Here is a 10,533-nt window from a genome sequence, read left to right as displayed (position 1 = left end):
GATTAAAAACACAAAAAGTAGGTCAAACTTGGAAATTTTTCAGAAACATTTTTACATCAACATTGCACTAACTCCTCCAACCTGATTACTATCTGCTAAATAATTTATCAATCTCCAGCCAAAGACCGACTAGCACTTTCAATAAAATTTAAGTAAACTGATGAGTGCATACTCCCTAACTAAACCCAAAGTCCAAGACCACATGGCAAATAGGTGCCAGGGTCTGGATTAGAACTCATGTTTCTGACTTTTGGTCTGGCACTTGGCAAAAAAATTCCACTTCTCAATAGAAAGAAAAGCCTCCGGTATTATAAGTGTAGGTTGTTGGGTTTTTTTTAAATACACATGTACAATCTTCCAAAAATAAAATTAATTTTGTTTTAAAGTCTTGTTTGAATCAGAAACATAAAAGACTACAAAATCAATACAAATTCTCCAATAAAACAAGAATATCTGCAAGGAATTAAGATTATACTGGCCTCAGGTCAGAGATTTACTGCATTTAACACTGTAAAAACAAGTAGTAGAAACGAGACAAACTGCTTGCTGCAAAGACCAATAAGGGGTTTAGAGAGGCAATATTTTGTGATCATTCATTTCTAATTTTCATAGCTCCAGAACAATGGAAACTGTTATTCTCTTGTGTTATCCTCACTGTCAATATACTGATTTCAAACACGATATTGACAATTGACAGTTCATGACCTGTTGAGTTGACAACATTCACAGCATAGAAAGCTTTCAGATGGTATCAGGCATCTGTTCTCTGCGAGGGTTGTCAAAGGCATCCACTTTGAACTTCGCTGCAAGATTGAGATGGAAAAGATATGGAGATGACAATCACCATTCTAGGGCTTTTAAGGTCCTAGAAATCAATGGTCTTTCAGGGCAAGAAAAATTAGCCCATACTTTTGTTATTCATATGCTACTTAGATACACATTAGGTACTTTAGAAGATGTTTTTCAAAGTGACATAAACCCTGCTCTAAAGTACTTAATCTAATTTGAGACAATGTTTGCAGTAATAAGATCACATAGTTTTGAACAAGTATAGACACTAAATAGCTTATAAATATAGGTTGGTTTCACAGACCTATTTATTGTGATATTAAAAGATATGATCTTTTAGGAAAATTTAAAGGATAGTTAGCATGAGAAATAGGGAATGCTTCAGGACAGGAAAACTTCTGTCTTGAATCAAAGATGAGCAAGTTTTTGAAAAAAATATTCCATTAACAAGTAATTTATTTTTTTAATGCGCACTACCCTTTAACAGCTGGTAATATAGAAATATCCTTTTACTAAGCCCAAAACACACAGGTGTCCAAACCAAGCATAATGGACTTCAGAGAACGCTCAGAGATAAGCGGTGTTAGGCAGCATCCAAAGGCTAGAAAAATCATCTGCCAAGTACAGGCAGGCCAAAACAGCGCACCCTCACCCAAGAGCAGAAGGCTTCTGACTCCTATGGGCCTAAGAATCAGTGAGTTTACATCAGTTCAGGCAGCTGTACGTTTTTAAAGCATCCTACCACTAACTCATGTACTGTTGCAGATGGCACACAGAGCACGTGTTTACAGGGCAGAACTAATTTCTCCTACTTTCAACAGGAGCATGCCCCATTTCAAAAATCCCAAGGAATGCCCCTGCTATAGCATGACACGTAATTGTAGCATGCAACAAACTTTCACCCATATAAGGAGCCAAACCATTCATTTTCCGTTAAATTACTATGCCTCCCTTTGTGCTTGTAAAAAAAAAATAAAATAGTAAAACATGAGCCATAAAAATTAAAAACACACACACATTTTTTCACCTCTCTGCTCTTAGAGGAAATGGCTTACTGAAAGAAAAGATTGCCTTACTGCATCCAGGCCAATAGTTTTCCTCTTTGGATTAGAGGGAAGGATTATGGCAGCTCCTGCTGAGCCAGCACTGCTGCAGCTGGACTTTGATACAAGCTGCCAGGCTGCCCGGTTTAAAGCTAACTCAGGTATAGCGGTACAAATTGCAGTCTGCAATGCAGCAGCAAATTAACTATTTAACTCAAACCAAAATCCTTTTCCCTGCTTACTGAAAAATAGCAGCTGACAAACTACGGATTTGGCATTCTTTCACATGCAGTAAGATTTGCTGCAAGTATCTAAAAATATACTTCGTGGCTGACAGCCCAAGGAACTGATCAATGAAAGTTCAAGAGGTGCATTTCACAGTCCAGATGTTCTCAAACTATGCTCCATCAACAACTTACAGAGTTTATTGGTCATATTATGCTGACTTTTCTCTCCTTTGCTGTACCAGTTGGTGTCCAAAAGATGAAAAGTGCATCAACAATTCTTAAATATTTATCCTTAAACATTTTCTCCTTTTTCTACAGTTAGTATAAAAATACCACAGCAAATGAATGGGATGAGAGGTTGTACCAGAGACAACTCAGTATAGTATGAATCAAACTTACGTCTGCAGCACGATGACCTTAATGAGAACTCTGAAGACATGAGAATTACAGGATCCACACGTACACGCATACACTCTAGATAATGACAAAAATTCCACAAGGCAAACACGCTTTTCCTAACCTGACCTACACGCTTTTTCAGTGACTACGGTGCCGAAACTTCGGCAAAACCAGGGAAGAGCAAGAGATCTTACTTGCTTATTTAAAGAAAAAACCTGGTAGGATTTTCTAGGCAAATGGGTTGCAACAGTGAACAGTGTTACTAGGTCTTAATTTATTAAACCCTCATGCCTCAAAGGTTTCCTTCAACATTTCAGTTATAAATGATTACAAAAATACAAAAGTATATCTTGGGGAAAAGTTGAGGACTAGTTTAAACATGCATTTATCCATGCACTAAAACAAACACAGAACCATCTCAAAGCTGACAAAAATCTAAGCTTGACTACTAGATCGTCATACCCCTTGCACAGGAGATACACACACTAGCTATGGACATACCCATGCCTTCATCCCTCTTGTAATTTGGGTGTTACATTAACAACTAGCAACCTGAATGCCATTAACAGGCAAGAAGGAGAGCAGCTAGGTCCAGCGTGTAGATTCAGTAGCTGCTGCTGCATGTGTCTCTCCTTGCTCAAATCACAAGAATCCTTATAGTTTGGTCCTTTGGGGGTGAAAGGAAGAGAACTTCCTTAGCGCCTGATATGAGGAAAGTCATTAGAAATTAAGTACCATGCAGCTTCATCGCCCATAGCAGAGATGTGTAAATCAGGTCATGTATTGCACCTTGATATATCATTTTTTATTTTGATCTTGGCTTTCAAGTCCTTTCTCTCTTCTTCCTTTGCAAAGCCACATACTTCTCATAGGAGCACAAATCTGTAAGCATCCTCAGAGCAGCCTCTGAGGCTGTTTTGCTGCATTTTCCAGAAAACAGCCTTAATTTTGCCAACTCAGAAGAATCAACGATCCATCATCATTGCTACATGTTATAAAGCAGAGAATTAAAGCAAAGTTCAAATGTTCAATGTTTTTCCTTGAAAAAGCGCTCTGCCACCGCAGTCTGCTCCATCTTTCCTTCCCTAAATAGAACTTTTGCCCTTGGTTTCATGTCCCTGCTCCAGTCACAGGGCTGCTTGATGGTAGTCAAACATGCATTACATCCTGGGTTTTCTTTTCCATTCTAAATAATCCAGACAAACTCCCTGTTCTTTTTAAAACACTAGTATGCATTTGGATTTTTTCCTAAACACCAACAATTCCAACTCTTGCCATCATTTCACCTCATTTTCAAGTAACCATTTTTAATCTAAGGCACAGAATTCTATCTGTGTAATCAATTTCTGGAATGAACAAGAATTTGTTTTCACCTAGACGTTCATGTCTTCGCAGCACGGGCCAACAGCTTCATGCACGGAACACTACATCAGCATTTCAGACAATATTCTGCAAGCAGATTCCTTTACAGACATGCTACCAAATCAGCCCAACTCATAATTATTGCTGCGGCTAAAGACGGGGTTTGGGTGAGAAGCGGGGAAGCAATTTCCTTAGTACACCACAGGTTTTGTTGTCTGAAGGGTTACTGAGATCATGGACACTACCTTCTGTGTCCCTATTTTTCACATATCTTTTGGCAGCTATATACAGCAAGACAGATTCCTTTATGTATGATAAATGCTACAATCACTGCCATCTCCTTAGGGAAGGCAAAGAATGCTGATCACAGCTCAAATGGGTATATTGCTCATACTGAAAATACAACTTCTCTACTGCAAGGCAGACTGATCTTCTGCAGGCTAAACAGTCACAGATACAGAACACGTGTTTTGATTAACTGAGTATGCTGCACTTGATACAATAAAACCATGACTTTGAGTGGGTTTGATCGCTTTTGTTACCCTTTAAGGCAATAATTTTATCACCTTATTGCTTTTCTCTTAAACTCCAGCTTGGGAAAATAAAATAAGATGCAGTCTTAAGCAGGATGAAATCTAGAGGAAAAAGGTGCATTCGCAACACCTGTGCCCCAGCCCTCCTAAACCTGAGTGCTGAAGCAAGTGAGGATTTTACCAAGCTGATGGGTACCTCCAAGCATGAGCTTACATAAGCGAGTGCCCAGAGGAACCTGCAAACTTACCTTAGATCATACTTTGACATACTTGCAAAAATTACCAACTATTGACACTGCAGTCAATAATTTCCTATTCCACCTTAGGATCTTAAAGCGTTAAAAAGCCGTAGTAATTATTCATAAGGTAGAAATACCTTCTTTTCTATAGATAAGTAAAATAAGGTACAGTGTGCGACAGAGAAAGACATGCCGTTTCCCTTGTAACTCCTTCTTGCGCATCATAATCATAGACTTGTTCTCCTTCATTATTTTCCTCCTTTTCTGCCCTCAAGCAGTCTGGGAAGCTTCTGAACTGTTTGATTCTTCAGGGCATGTTTGTTTTGGTTTTTAATACAGTCTGTATAGTCCTAAATGTTGCTGCAAACACCCATACAAAATTAAATTCAATAAACCAAAAAAATCTCTTAAGATAGTTGCAGAACTGCTGGCAGCACACAGTAAGAACTGTGACATGCACGGTAGAACAGGCAGTCTTCGCTGTTGTAAAAGCTTTTACTGAACACTGTTCTATTTAGATATTACATCAACAGGATAACAGATGACTTAAAATACAAATATTCTGTATCATATACTTCAAACCTAGGCTCTGAATGCAAACAGTGCCATTATCTGCTTAACAAAGACCAATTATTCAATGAATAATCAAGCTACTATGCAAGTTCTGAATGCCTGTAATATGTTATTTGATAATATGGTGTCTTCTGACCTAGACAGAGCTGCCTACAGCATGTAATTAAAGGTTTCAGATACATTATGTTCTTCTCCTGCCAAATGCTGTTCATGCAGTTTGCTTTATATACCCAGTGAAACTAATAGAAAAATAGTCTATTTCAGTCTGAAGTGCTTTGTTAAACCATTTAAACAAAACCAGTGTATAGCCTCAAGATCAGATGTCTTTCTAGGGAAGGAAAGTATCACCAACACCACCTGTTTTCCCTCCAATACCAAATTCTCCATATTATAATTTAATATTTTGAACACTGGCCTTCCTTTTTTATATCTTCGTTCTATGATAAAATACTCTGCATTGCTTTATGATAGTATCATAATCAAGATAAGTATTTCATTACATCAGACGTTCATAGAATGGTTTGGGTTGGAAAGGACCTTAAAGCTCATCTAGTTCCAACTCCCCTGCCATGGGCAGGGACACCTTCCACTACACCAGGTTGCTCAAAGCCTCATCCAACCTGGCCTTGAAAACTTCCAGCGATGAGGCAGCCACAACTTCTCTGGGCAACCTGTTCCAGTGCCTCACCATCCTCACTGAAAAATTTCTTCCTTATCTCTAATCTAAATCTCTCCTCTTTCAGTTTAAATCCATTGCCCCTTGTCCTATCACTATACGCCCTTGTAGGACAATGGGGACATTGTGGGCCCTTGGGGGCAATCCAATCCGAATCTCCTCAGGAATAACTTGTATCCATTACCCCTCATCTTTTCCATGTGACTCTTTGTACAAAGGGAGTCTCTCCATCTTCTTTGTAATCACCCTTTAAATACTGGAACATCCATCACAGATTTATCCTGCAACAAACTCTTGAATATTTAAATAATATATTTCAAAACACTTCAAGTCATACAACACTGCGCATTTAAAAAAACTCAACCACTACACACTAACTAGTCTCTGAAGTTCTCTGATTTGAAGCCTAAAAACAAATCTTTGAGTTTTTCTGTGTCTTTTTTTTTTTCTTCTTTTGAGTTGGAAAAAAAATTCCACAGAGCACAAGTCTTTCAACATTTCACATAAAGAATTAGCTCCATTCAAAGTACTGTACGATGCAGCTCCACAGTAGTTTATGTTCTCAGTGATACTACTGCTACAAATATTCAGCTATAGATCACCAATAGATAGGCCACAGCTGTCATGAGACTGTAATAGAAGCCATTAAATATTTCCTTCTCCCAAAACCTACTCAGTATTCCCACTGTCAACCTGATTCCACAGCTGTGTACTGAGAGTTGGATTTCTATTTTAAAACACTTAGAAGATACACTAATGCACTGAATATCTGTTCAAAACCAGTACATTCAGAGTAAGTCTCAAACTCAGGTTCTCTTGGCAAACTTACAATGAACTTCTTTCTCATTGGCTGTTTCAGTAGAGGATAAAAGCTTTGTAGAAAGCAATCTACAGTCTTTTAATTTGACTCTTGCAGGAAAAAAGGCAAAAAATCCCAATGCTGTGTTAAAAATGTGACCGCGCTTCCATTCAAAACAAACTAAAAACTTTAAAGAATGCCATGAACAAACTCTAGCCACTCTACTTCCCGAAGCCAAAACTATTGGCTGCCCAGGGAGGTGGTTGAGTCCCCATCCCTGGATGTGTTTAAGAATAGGGTGGATGATCTACTTGAGGATATGGTTTAATGGGGATTAGGGATGGTTGGACTCGATGATCTCTAAGGTCTTTTCCAACCTAGAAATCTATGAATCTATGAATCTATTCTTACAAGTCCACAAGCACTTTCATTTCACAGTGGGTTCACTGTAGCACTGTCCTACATAATAAACACACATACAACAATCAAAAGCGAGCAACCCTGGTCTAAACAGCAAGTAAGATTGTTTCAGATAAATTACTTGCTTCTGACTCTCCCACTTACTTTCTGGTTTTGTAACGACCTCTTCCAGTTTAAAAACAATACAGGATTTTCCATGTGGCTACAAAGAAAACCAAACTATGTATGAAAGTTAGCTGTCATATGCATAAAAGAAACTGAATTTAAAAATTACTTCTAGAGGTACTCTAATCTTCAAGTAAGATGTCAGAATATTATAGTATAAACATAGTTTACTTGTTTTTTCAGTGGTACTTCTTTAGATAACTAGAAGAAAGTTAGGTTAATACAATTTCAATGTTAGTAACGTGAAACCTGATGACAACAAAGACATATACATGTTCATGCTGCCAAAGGCAGTAAGACTTCTCTTTGCCAGTGTTGATCTTTGATACGTAAACAGGAGTATCTGGATATACCCAAAATGCACGAGACCTAAACTAACAAAGATTCTCAAAAGTGTCACACAATCACTCTAAAAAAGAAACTACTACTGAACAATGAATTTAGTATCCGCTATGCACTTAAAGAGACTGCCATAAGCTTGTGCTAGCATGCAAAAACACCAACAGAATTTTTAATGACACGTATACAGTAGCACCTATATAACTAAGGTTTTCCTAACCATCTATCATCATTGACAACATTCTCATTAAAATGTATTTAGATTGCAAATCCTCTGGGACAGGACTCGTCTTTTACCTGTACTTAAACAGTCTACAGAACAATGAGGGTCCTGGTCTCTTTTGCTTTAAATACTAGCATTGCACAAGTATTTTTTTAATGTAGGAGAAGACTGAAAATATCCAGAAAGCACCCTTTGTGTTGGCTCTCTGTGCTTAATTCCCATTTACAGTTCAGAATAAACACTTCAGCTGTCATTCTATTAACAGTTTTACCTACATAAGAAATTCAAGATGGGGCCAAATTTGCCTGCATAATGATTTCACAGTAAGTGGCAACCAGATGGACAGCACGCTGCCATATGCTCCCCTTTGCTGAAAGGTGGAAAAGTGAGCAAATGTGAATGAGGAAAAAAGGAAGGAGAGTGGGGAGACAAATATTTCTGCAGTATGCCCATCAATTCACGCACACACCCTTCCCTACCACGAGCATGCACAAACTTCTCCGTTCCTTTGTACTTTAGGATGTGAATTGCAGGGAAGCAACGGCAAGGATCAGAGGGCAGCTGTTGCCTCCAGCATAAGCACTGCTAGGCAGGTACACCTGCGTGCTGCATCCAACAGCACTGCGACCCTAACAAGAGCCATTGTACAAGCCTGGGGAAAAGAACCAGCACCACTATGGCCCTAATAACGGGAAGGGAACAAAGACATCACTCCATAGGTCCAGTCTCTCTGCAAGCTGACACTTTTTCCAAGATAGCACCTAGAGCTGATAGGCTCAGAAGCCGTGCCCACTCCGCAGCCTCCTCTGAGCTTTTTTTTTTTTTCCCGCCCAGAGACAACATGTGTCAAAAACTTTTAAGTAAACCTTGATGCTACCTAAGTCCTGCATTGCTCTTTCAGTTGGAGCAGACAATCTGGCCACATTATAATGTCTCCAAGGAGTATGTGCCCTTTCGAGCTAGTTCTAAAAATAACACCTTTCAAAGTTAAACATATCTACTTAATTACACTACTACTCCCTGCTCAGAAAGTCCTTCTTAAGACCAAACATGGGAGAAATAAAACAAAAAAAGAGCATTCAGATTTCTGGAGGTGGCAGCTGGTAACAGAAGAAGAAAAACAGTAAATATGTGAAAGAAAAATATTTGAGGTTTTTTGCTTGGGTTTTGGTTTGGGTTTTTTTTGAGACATTTGTGCAACTTAACATATGAACTTTGACCCGTATCTCACTTTCCTGTTAAAAAGTTGTTTTCAAAGCTGTCTAATTTATCATTCCAGACAAGAATGTAACTATTTACTAGATTCAAGTTGTAAAAACCAGGCAGCTATTGCAGAAAAAATTACAGACTGCTTGCTAGCTGAGACACCCTACATGCCTCATGCTTACATCCTGGATGTTTCTTAACTTTAATTATTACAGACAGGAGCTCTTTAGTTCCCTTTAAGAAGAGCTTGCTTTAAATTTGTACCATTGGCTACATCGACTGGTCGTCCAAATGATGCACTTTTCAGTAAGAAATTATTTGATAGACTTGGACTTGAACAAAAGTATTTAAGGCAAAATACTGAAATAATTCAACAGCAAAAGTCTCACCAACTTCAATAAAATTTGTATTTTGCTATATGAATTTTCATTTTCTATTAGTGGAAAAAGCTGGTAGGCACAGTTAAATATCAGACACGTAACACTTTCAACTACAAAGACTTTTGCAACTTTTGCAAGAAGCTCTGACACTTGCCTCGTTTGCAGGCTGCCTTTGAAGTCCCCTGGAATAGCAGAGATGCTCTTTGTCTCATATCAATCCATTCAAGTTACACTGAGCTCTTTTCCTATGCCCACTTTTTTTAATGAAGCATTCGGTGGCTTCTCAAAAACAAAAAAAACCCCAGCGGACATGAATTCCATGTACACAATGGCTGGGCAGCTTGCACCTCTGACAGGGCAGGGGCAGACAGCGTGCTACAGAGCACTCACCGGTTGCTGAAGCAAAAAAGCAGAGTGGCAGGACAGACTGCAGAAAGGAGGATGAAATAGGTCAGACTTTACACATTGTTTCCCTAGACACAGCGCAGACCCCGAAGGTTCTTCCTCATTCACAAAATAACAGCCTTACCAAGTAAGGCAATTACCTGAATTAGAAGTCACTACTGAAGGCTCAAATCCCACTTAGGGATTTGTTGAGGTCAACAAGGGAAGTTTATACCTCAATATAATATCGTTTTACAGAAAAAAAAACTAAACCCCACAATACTAAGAGGTTCCATGTTAGAAACTAATTTGCAAGAATGTTTTTTGGGCTGAAAGTTAAGCTTTTGAAAATTAGGAAGCATCATATTTAAAACAGCATATGACTTAAGCTCCATTTGCGTTAATCCTCTGTTTAACTGTTAAGATCACATACTGTTTTTCCTACAACTCATTGGCTCATTCAGTGAACAGGGCGGCTCACAGCACAGAACCATATCTGCGCAACCCTAAATCAGGGATTTTCTGACCTATGGGGCTGACTTTGCGACCAAAATATTTGAACATACATTTTTAAATGTAGTTTCATTTGTGTGTAATGTTATAGGTGCACATGGTGCTTTGCATGATGCAAGGAAAGATACAGTAACTGCCACAAAAAAAAAATCTTACAGCTGAAATATATCAAAGCAACACTTAACTCTAGACAAGATAAAATGGAAGTGAGACAGAGGGAGCACCTCTTTATGCTCAAAATATGATTTTGAATAAATCAAGAA

General features: G+C 38.5%; 1 long non-coding RNA gene across 1 annotated transcript in view; it reads right to left on the bottom strand.

The window, feature by feature from the left end:
- Nucleotides 1–411: 411 nt before the first annotated feature.
- Nucleotides 412–10,533, bottom strand: part of LOC147527855 (uncharacterized) — a 25,997-nt gene continuing 15,875 nt past the window's right edge. The window contains exon 6 of the long non-coding RNA XR_015222552.1: nucleotides 412–803. This is a non-coding gene — a long non-coding RNA (uncharacterized LOC147527855). The remainder of the gene's footprint in view (nucleotides 804–10,533) is intronic.

This window comes from Tauraco erythrolophus, chromosome 14 (assembly GCF_009769465.1).
Source record: "Tauraco erythrolophus isolate bTauEry1 chromosome 14, bTauEry1.pri, whole genome shotgun sequence".
Classification (NCBI taxonomy): Eukaryota; Metazoa; Chordata; class Aves; order Musophagiformes; family Musophagidae; genus Tauraco; species Tauraco erythrolophus.
This window is presented reverse-complemented; position numbering and strand designations above follow the sequence as displayed.